Source organism: Lolium perenne, chromosome 3, assembly GCF_019359855.2.
Source record: "Lolium perenne isolate Kyuss_39 chromosome 3, Kyuss_2.0, whole genome shotgun sequence".
NCBI lineage: Eukaryota > Viridiplantae > Streptophyta > Magnoliopsida > Poales > Poaceae > Lolium > Lolium perenne.
The window spans coordinates 273,115,962-273,124,241 of record NC_067246.2 but is presented as its reverse complement, the minus strand read 5'-3'; the positions used below and the strand labels follow the sequence as shown (position 1 = coordinate 273,124,241).

The window sequence follows — 8,280 nt, the reverse complement described above, 5'->3', positions numbered from 1 at the left end:
TTCTTTCTTCGTCATCCTCTTCTTTATCGTCAGCCCTTCGTTTAAAGCTACTTTGCTTAGCTCATCTTTGTCTTCTAGCTCTGGAGAGGATCTTTGACCAGTCTTGCCGACATGCTCTTCTTTCCGGTGGCCCGGTACCTTTTCTATCCGGTTCCGGTATCCCTTCCCTGAAGATACCGGCTTAGCCCTGCTCAGCCAAACGCCTATCTTATGCTCCGGTATGAACATTTAACCGGTATCCTGATGGCTCAAACCATCCGGTTTGGCATGCCTTTGGCGTACCGGGGGTCATCCCCCCAACATTAGTCCCCGAAGCTGGTATAGTCTGGCGGATCCTATCCAACAGACCATGCCAGGTTCTCACGTCTTTGGATACCGGTTTAATCCATCCGGCGTTGGGCTTGGATCCGGCATCTTTGCCCGGATTTTCCTTATCTTTCTTTGCAAGTCATTCTCCGGTATCTTATCTTCCGGTATCTTAGTCATTAAACACCTCCTCGGCGAAGTCGAGAATATCTTGGGCCCCGCGCCTGACAGAGACATGCGCACCGTGGATCGACGCGCCAAAGGTCGTGGGTCACTTCCCTTCGGCTTCTGCGCCAGCATTTATGGCGGCACATCGGATCCTCGTGGCCGTTCCAGATCCGTGTGGCCCTCTTGTGGCAAACGGTTTTCTGCACGCGTGTGTGTGCGCCACGTGGCGGCCCGTGGAGCGAACCGTCGCGGCCCACGATCCGAACCACCGAGGCCCAGCGGTTTTCTGGCCCACGTCGCCCCATTTCTTTATAACGCGAAACCGCTCCTTCTTCTTCCTCTCCTCGCATTCCCCACTTCCTCGCGCTTAGTGCCTTTGCCCTCTGCGCCTCTGCCTCTCCGTTCGCCGTTCTAGCTCCGCCGCCCGACGGACTTCCGCTGCCGTTCCGCCGGACGCCGCTGAACTTCACCGCGCGAGGAGCCTCTGCAGCACACCTGTCGCGGTTGCTGCATTAGCACTTCCTCGAACTCTTCCTCACCTCGCCGTCGACGGACCTCTTCGCCGGCCGCAGGCTCGCCATCTCTCCGGCGAACTCCTTCTTCTACGACTTCGCCACCTCAGGTTAGGCCCGACGCGCCTCTACCTCTTTTCTTCTTGCTTTCCAGATCTTGGGGCGGTAGAGTATTTATCCTCTCTTTATTTTGCTTTTTCTCTTACTCGTAGATCTTCGCGCGAGGGTCTCTTTGGGGAAAACTGTTTTTTGGTAGATTCCGGCGTCGCCTAGATCCATATGTCTAGCGAAGGGTCTCTCCCCGCTGCCACCTCTAGTAACCAAGGCAGTAGCACCTCCGACGGGCTAACTGAAGATCTCGCCCGGATGGATTTGGCGTCTAGCCGAGATCAAGAGGCCGGCACATCTAGCCGGGCCTCCGGAAAGGATCTTTCCGGTAAGACACGCGGAGCCTGGAGGGGTTCCGACGTGACTCAGTATGAGATCGACTGGCTCTACCGGTCCAGGAGGATTCTGGAGGGAGTCATCTGCCGGCTTCCAGGTGACGAGATCGAACCGGTGCTCGAACCCGGTGAGGTCGTTGTTTTCCTTGCTCATTTTGAGCGTGGCTTCGGCCTTCCTGCCTCCGATTTCTTCCGCCAATTCCTTGACTTCTATCGACTCCAACCTCACCACCTTCCCGGCAATGCCGTTTTTTATCTTTCTTGTTTTGTGGCCTTCATGGAGGGCTACATCGGCATCCGTCCCGCTCGCGAGACGTTTGCCCGTTTCTTCTCTCTCCGGATCAATTCGGTCCAGGGCAAGGACATTCCCAAGCCCAAACCCCCCGTTCAATGCGGGTCTTGTATCATCGGCTCCCGCCAAGGGAGCCCCTTTTTTAAGTTCAATGGCCTCGAGTCTTGCCGGTTGTGGCAGACGACGTTCTTCTACGTGAAGAACGAGAGCGCCACCGATCTCATCAACTTGCCGGCGTTCAACCCGGCGCCGCCCGCCAAGATCAACTGGAACTACAACCCTGGTACGGATCACAACGAGACGAACCGGGTGGTACGCTTCATGTTGAAGTTGATGAAGGACACCAACATTTGCTCCGACGATATCATCCGCGCCTTCATCTGCCGCCGGGTGCTTCCCCTTAAGCAGCGCGCCCACAAGATTAGCGAGATGTATGGCCCCGGTGATCCCACCAAGATCACCGGCCTGCCCTTGAGCAAGGCGGATGTGGTCCTGAAGGCTAACCAAATATTCCAAACGGACATGCCGGATGACTGGGAGTGGGGCCTTTGCCCTCTCAGCTCCAGAAATCCTCCGTCCCAAGAAGTAAGAAATTATGCGGCTCGGGTCGTATTACCGGTAACTTTCATACTTGCGACTAATCTCCCTTTTTTCCTTTGTTTTCAGGCTAGGGCCCTCTTCCCCCGGATTGACTCAGATCGACGAGGCCCTTGCCGGAAGAGGCCTTTGGACAAGTACGATCCGGATCCTATCATTCACTGGCTGGATCTGAGGATGGGCCGGACTCCAGCCTCACGCCTCGGCAAGTCTCCGCCGGAACCAGCTGGTTCGTCTGATGACTTGACCTTGCTTGAGGTAGCTTTTCTGTTTGTTCTCTCATATTCCTTTGTTATTGTTGTTCTGTAGACATTCCCTCAGCCAACATCAACCCACAGGTTTATGAGCAAGTGGCTCCCCTGCAGGCTGAGGTCGGGGATGAATTCCTGGATAAACTTATGCCCGAAGGCTAGAAGAATGATCCTCCAGCTGCTGGCGCCGGCCCTAGCCATGCTCCTCCTGCCAAACGCCCTCGGACAGAAGTCATTGGAGGGAAGCAGGTAAGCACGAAGCGCTACAAGCAAAAGCGGATGCCGGTTTCTTCCGGGTAAGTTCTTCATTTCTTTTTTATGTTCTCTCCATTTTCACCAAGTTCCTTTCCGGTTGCTTTTTTCCAACTCGCTCTTTTTTCTCTCTTTCAGCCCTGCGCTTGAGCTTGGCTCCAAGCCGGAGGGCTCTGCCGGCTCCGCAAGGACCTCAACTCCTCCTCCTCACTCAAGTCCGGCACCATCTGGTGCCGGCAACACCTCTGCCTCCCCTCCGGGAGGCACTACAAGTTCGGGGTGCGCGGCCCCTACACCTCCTGATCACCGCGCGGAGGAGGATTTCACCTCCCCTCCTGAAGCCCAAGACACCGGCGCCAGCAACATCGGCGCCGACGAGACAGATGCCGGGCAGGCGGAACCTCTGGTTCCTCCTTCCCCGAAGAAGAGAAAGAAACAGCCAAGCTCTTCCTCCACCGCGCCGGATACTTCCGCGCCGGTATCTTCTCCTCCTACCGGGACCACGCCGACACCGTCGCCAAGCCAAGGACCTTCCGCGGCCAAGCGAATGGCGCCGCCAGAGACCCCCAAGATCACCAAGTTCCTCAAGCCCGGGGCTTCTCGGGGCAAGGCCGTGGAGGGCGACGCCTCAGGCGGCTCGCGGTCCGTGGTGCTGCATGTCGGCCCTGCTGCTGCTGCTGTTGTCCCGGAAAAACCTTCCGGCGTCCTAGGCCGGATCGTTGCGCTGAATCGCGCGGGTAAGGACCTGGGGCACCTTCTCCCCTACGCCCAAAAGTGGAACGATGCGGATATCTCTGCATCTACCCGCGGCCTGGGGAAGGACCGCCTTCCAGCGCCAGACCCTGCTGGGCCTCGGTCCACTGAAGAACACTTCACGCGGCTTAAACGCGCCGTGAAGGAGTTTGACAGTGCATGGTACGATGCCACCAGCAACGTGGTGGTAAGTTTTGCCAACCCTCTTGTAATTTTGTTGATGCCGGTTTCTTTTCTTTCCGGATCTTGTCTATCCTCCCAGTCCCCGAGTTTCGTGTTGAGAGCGTAGCTTTTAGCGCGAAACTTTAACTAGAAACGCGCGAAACCGGCATAGCCAGTCCCCGAGTTTCGGGTTAAGATCTTTGTTTCTTTCTTTCTCATAGCCATCTTCCTTTGAACAGAGCACCGCGGATGCCCGGAAGCAACTCTTTGAGGAGCTTCTGTGGGAGCATCGGGACCTTGCCGAGGCCCACAGCCACTGCCAAGGTTTGTCTTCCTTCTTTTCCTCCGGCATCTTTTCACCGGAATGTTTTCTTCTTTGATATTTACACATCTTTTTGCTTAACAGCTGTTCCAGAAGCTACCATCGAGGCCCTTAGGGCCCAGGTTGTCAAGCTTCAAGGTACCACCTTTTCTTTTCCAGTTAACCCGTTCTTTTTTCGTTTCATCTGTTGCCACTTGCTAACACCTTTCTTTCCGGTATCTAGGCGAGAAAGAGCAGCTCATCAAGGAGCACCATGAGGCACTGGATGCCCAGAAGACCGCCTCGAGGGAGCTGAAGGAACAGGCTATGCAAGCCGCGCTCCAGCATGAGCAAGCTCTGAAGGATGCCCGGGTTGCAGCTGAGGCCAGGCTGGCGGAGGTCGTGGAGGACTCCACGAACTCCAACACCGTACTGACGGCAGAGCTGGAGGAGGAAAGGAAGGCGCGGAAGGCAGCGGAACGCCTCATTGATACCATGACCACTGATCACAAGGAATATGATCGGTTGGTTATGCAGATTGACGCGCTGGCTTTCCGTAAGTCCCTGCCTTGTCCCTTCTTTCGCTTATAAGCTTTCTCCTTTTGAAGATGCATCTGTGTTCCTTTTTCTTCCGGCATGCTCTTTTCCGGTATCTTGTGTTTATGCTTTTCCCTTCCTTCTGTAGAGCATTTCCCGGACTCCCAGGCCCACGCCGTGAAGAAGGTGATGGAGGATCGGGTGGCGCGGGAATTTCCCAACATGGACGCGCACTAGGACGGGTACGACTATCTGGTCGCCCTCTCCGCGCGAGTCCAACACATGCGCTCCGTCGACCGGCTTCTTGGCGACCTACCGGACGCTGGCATCCAGCTCTTCAAGGTGCTGTGGCCCGAGGAGGAGATGCCGGCAAACATCACGCTTACCGCCCACCGGCTCAAGGATGCCGGGCGCCGGAATCGCGAGTGGCAATGCTCCGCGGCCCGTGCCGGAGCTGACACGGCGCTGCGCTCTGCATGCTCCTGGTACCCGGATCTGGATCTGGATGCTCTTCAAGGCGTACGCCAAGATGCTCCCACCGACACGGATCCGGCGCTTACCGCGAAGCGGCAGGACCGGGCCTACCGGCTTGCTGAGTACGCCGAGGTCCGCACCTTCATCCCTCCTCCTCCTGGTGTCAATGACTACCTCAGCGATGAGGAAGAAGAAGAAGGAGATGAGGATGAGGCTGCTGAGGATGTGCCGCTGGAAGCTCCCGAGGCCAGCGCTGCTCCCCCTGAAGACACCGAGACCGGTGCTGCTCCACCTGATGCCCCCGTCGCCTGAACAATTTGTCTGCTCCTGCTCGCTTTACAACAGAACTTGTTAAATTTGACCCCGGTATGCCGGGGTGTATGATGTAAAACTTTAAGTTCGCTTTTGGTTGCCACACAACATTTTATGCCGGTAAGTTATACCGGTAGTTAAGTATCTTTAAGTTTGCCTTAGCATATTTGCTTCTGGTTTTGCTTTTATCTTGCACCGCAAAGATTTCTAAATTGTTTCCGCATCCAATTCGATGCATACTTGGTTCTTTTGCCTTGGCTCTGCCTGCCTTCTCTGGGCGTTCTTTGGCGTATGAGCACAAGGTTCTTTCACCAAACAAGCATTTTCTTGAACTTAGAAATAACTTCGAAATTTTGCAAAAAACCGGTTTAACCGGGGTTAGTTAAATTTTCCGGATTGTTCTTTCCCGCTCTCCCTCTCCGCAGTTCATGTGCTTATTTCCTACTGGTTTATCTTGCTTGCCATGAAGCCGGGTTGCGGACAGCAGCAGAGTCGAAGACTCCGGTAGGATTTAGCACACTACTAAACCGGAAAGAAAAAACGTTCAATAAGCAACCGGTAAACTGAAAAAATAAACAAGTTACATGCAACCTTATTGGGGTAGTCCCCGAGATTCATTCAAGGTTCCGGCATCTTTTATTCATAGCATATAAGGTACAAAAAAGGAACTTCTTACACCACAACTTCAAGAGTAGAAAGGACGCAACAGAGCTACATTCCATGGACGCTTGCTCTCCTCTCCGGACCTGTCCGCTTTTCCTTTTTTCCACTCCTGTGCATCGATCAAGTAATATGCATCATTGTGAAGCACCTTGCTTACAATAAAGGGACCTTCCCATGGTGGCAAGAGCTTATGCCGGCCTTCAGTGCGCTGCACTAGGCGAAGCACGAGATCTCCTTCCCGGAAGACTCTCGGGTTAACCTTCCGGTTATGATAGCGTCTGAGGTTTTGCTGGTAAATGGCTGTTCTTGCCAAAGCCAGCTCTCTTGCTTCTTCTAGCAAGTCCACATTATTTTCTCTGGCCTCTTTGACCTCTTGCTCAGTATAGAGCTGTACCCTTGGTGAATCATGAATGATGTCAGTCGGTATGACCGCTTCTGCTCCATAAACCATGAAGAACGGAGTGTATCCGGTAGACCGGTTTGGAGTTGTTCTTATACTCCACAGTACTGATGGTAGCTCATCGAGCCAACATCCCGATGACTTTTCCACTGCATCAATGAGTCTAGGTTTGATACCGGAAAGTACCAAAGCATTCATTCTTTCCACTTGGCCATTGCCTTGTGGGTGTGCCACTGAGCACAAATCCAACCGGATGTTGTTGTCCTCACAGAACCTTTTGAACTCACCTTGAGCAAAGTTGGTTCCATTGTCAGTGATGATGCTGTGCGGGTATCCATACCGCAAAATGACATCTTTTAAGAATTTCACCGCTGTGTGCCCATCACATTTTGCGATAGGTTTCACTTCTAGCCACTTGGTGAATTTATCCACCATAACCAAGATGTGAGTCATGCTGCTTCTTGCAGTTTTGAATGGGCCAACCATATCGAGGCACCAAACGGCAAACGGCCATGTTAATGGTATTGTTTTTAAACCGGACGCTGGGGTATGATTTTGCTTGGCGTACCTCTGGCAGCCGTTGCATTTTCTTACCAAATCCTCAGCGTTTTCCAAAGCAGTGGGCCAATAAAATCCATGCCGGAATACTTTTGCTACCAACGCCCTTGATGAAGCATGATGCCCACATTCTCCTTGGTGAATTTCCTCAAGCATTTCTTTCCCTTCTTCTGGTTCCACACATCTTTGAAGGACACCGGTAACGCTTCTCTTGTACACCTCACCATTGATGAATGTGTATGCTTTGGACCTTCTTTGTATTCTCCTTGACTCATTTTCGACATCCGGCAAGATGCCGTTGATCAGGAATTCCTTAATAGGTTTAACCCATGACGGTGTCTCTCGAACCAAAAACACCGGTGCATCTATCTCCATGCTATCTACCAGCATCATTTCTTCCAGTATGGGTACAGCAGTCCCCGAGCCTACCGGAGCAGTCCCCGAGCTTGCCGGAGCAGTCCCCGAGTTTACCGGTGCAGTCCCCGGGTTCCCTTCATCGATATCCATGGGTACTACATGCGATTCCGGTATGAAAATTGATTCCGATTCGGGGCTTGGTTTAATCGATGGTGCTCTTAAGTGAGCTAAAGCTATTCCGGGAGGAATTTCTTGCCTGGATGAGCCCAGCTTGGACAAAGCATCCGCGGCTTCATTTTCTGCGCGCGGCACATGGTGAAACTCACACCCTTCGAAGAATCCGGCAATCTTTTGCACGTGAAACCGGTACGAGGCCATGTTGGCATCTTTTGCATCCCAATCTCCGGAACACTGCTGTACCACAAGATCTGAATCTCCGTAGCAAATGATCCGGTGCGCACCGATTTCTTTTGCGACCTTTAATCCATGTATCAAAGCCTCATATTCAGCGACATTATTCGATGCCCTGAAATGCACTTGCAAAACATACCGGAGGTGATCCCCTTTTGGCGAGGTAAGCACCACACCAGCACCTAGGCCCTCTTTGAGTTTGGATCCATCAAAGTGCATTTTCCAGTACTCTATCCTCTGATCTGGCGGTTTGTATTGCATCTCCGCCCAATCAATGAGGAAATCAGCCAAAGCCTGTGATTTTATGGCATCTCTTCTTTCATATACCGTCATGTATGGTGATATCTGGATTGCCCACTTTGCAATCCTTCCACTAGCGTCCTTGTTGCACATGATATCGGAGATTGGTGCTTCACTCACCACTTTCATGGGGTGCTCCTCAAAGTAATGCTTGAGTTTTGTGGCGGCCATGTACACGCCATAAGTCATTTTTTGGAAGTGAGGGTAGTTTTGTTTTGAGAGGGAGAGCAC

The 8,280-nt window shown here is 53.0% G+C and overlaps 1 long non-coding RNA gene across 1 annotated transcript; it reads left to right on the top strand.

Annotated features, from left to right (window-relative positions):
- Window positions 1-3,929: 3,929 nt before the first annotated feature.
- On the top strand, window positions 3,930-4,484 carry LOC139837669 (uncharacterized). Its single transcript, XR_011754268.1, has 3 exons — window positions 3,930-4,060; window positions 4,143-4,196; window positions 4,282-4,484. It is a non-coding gene; the product is annotated as an uncharacterized lncRNA (long non-coding RNA).
- The last annotated feature ends 3,796 nt before the right edge of the window (window positions 4,485-8,280 follow it).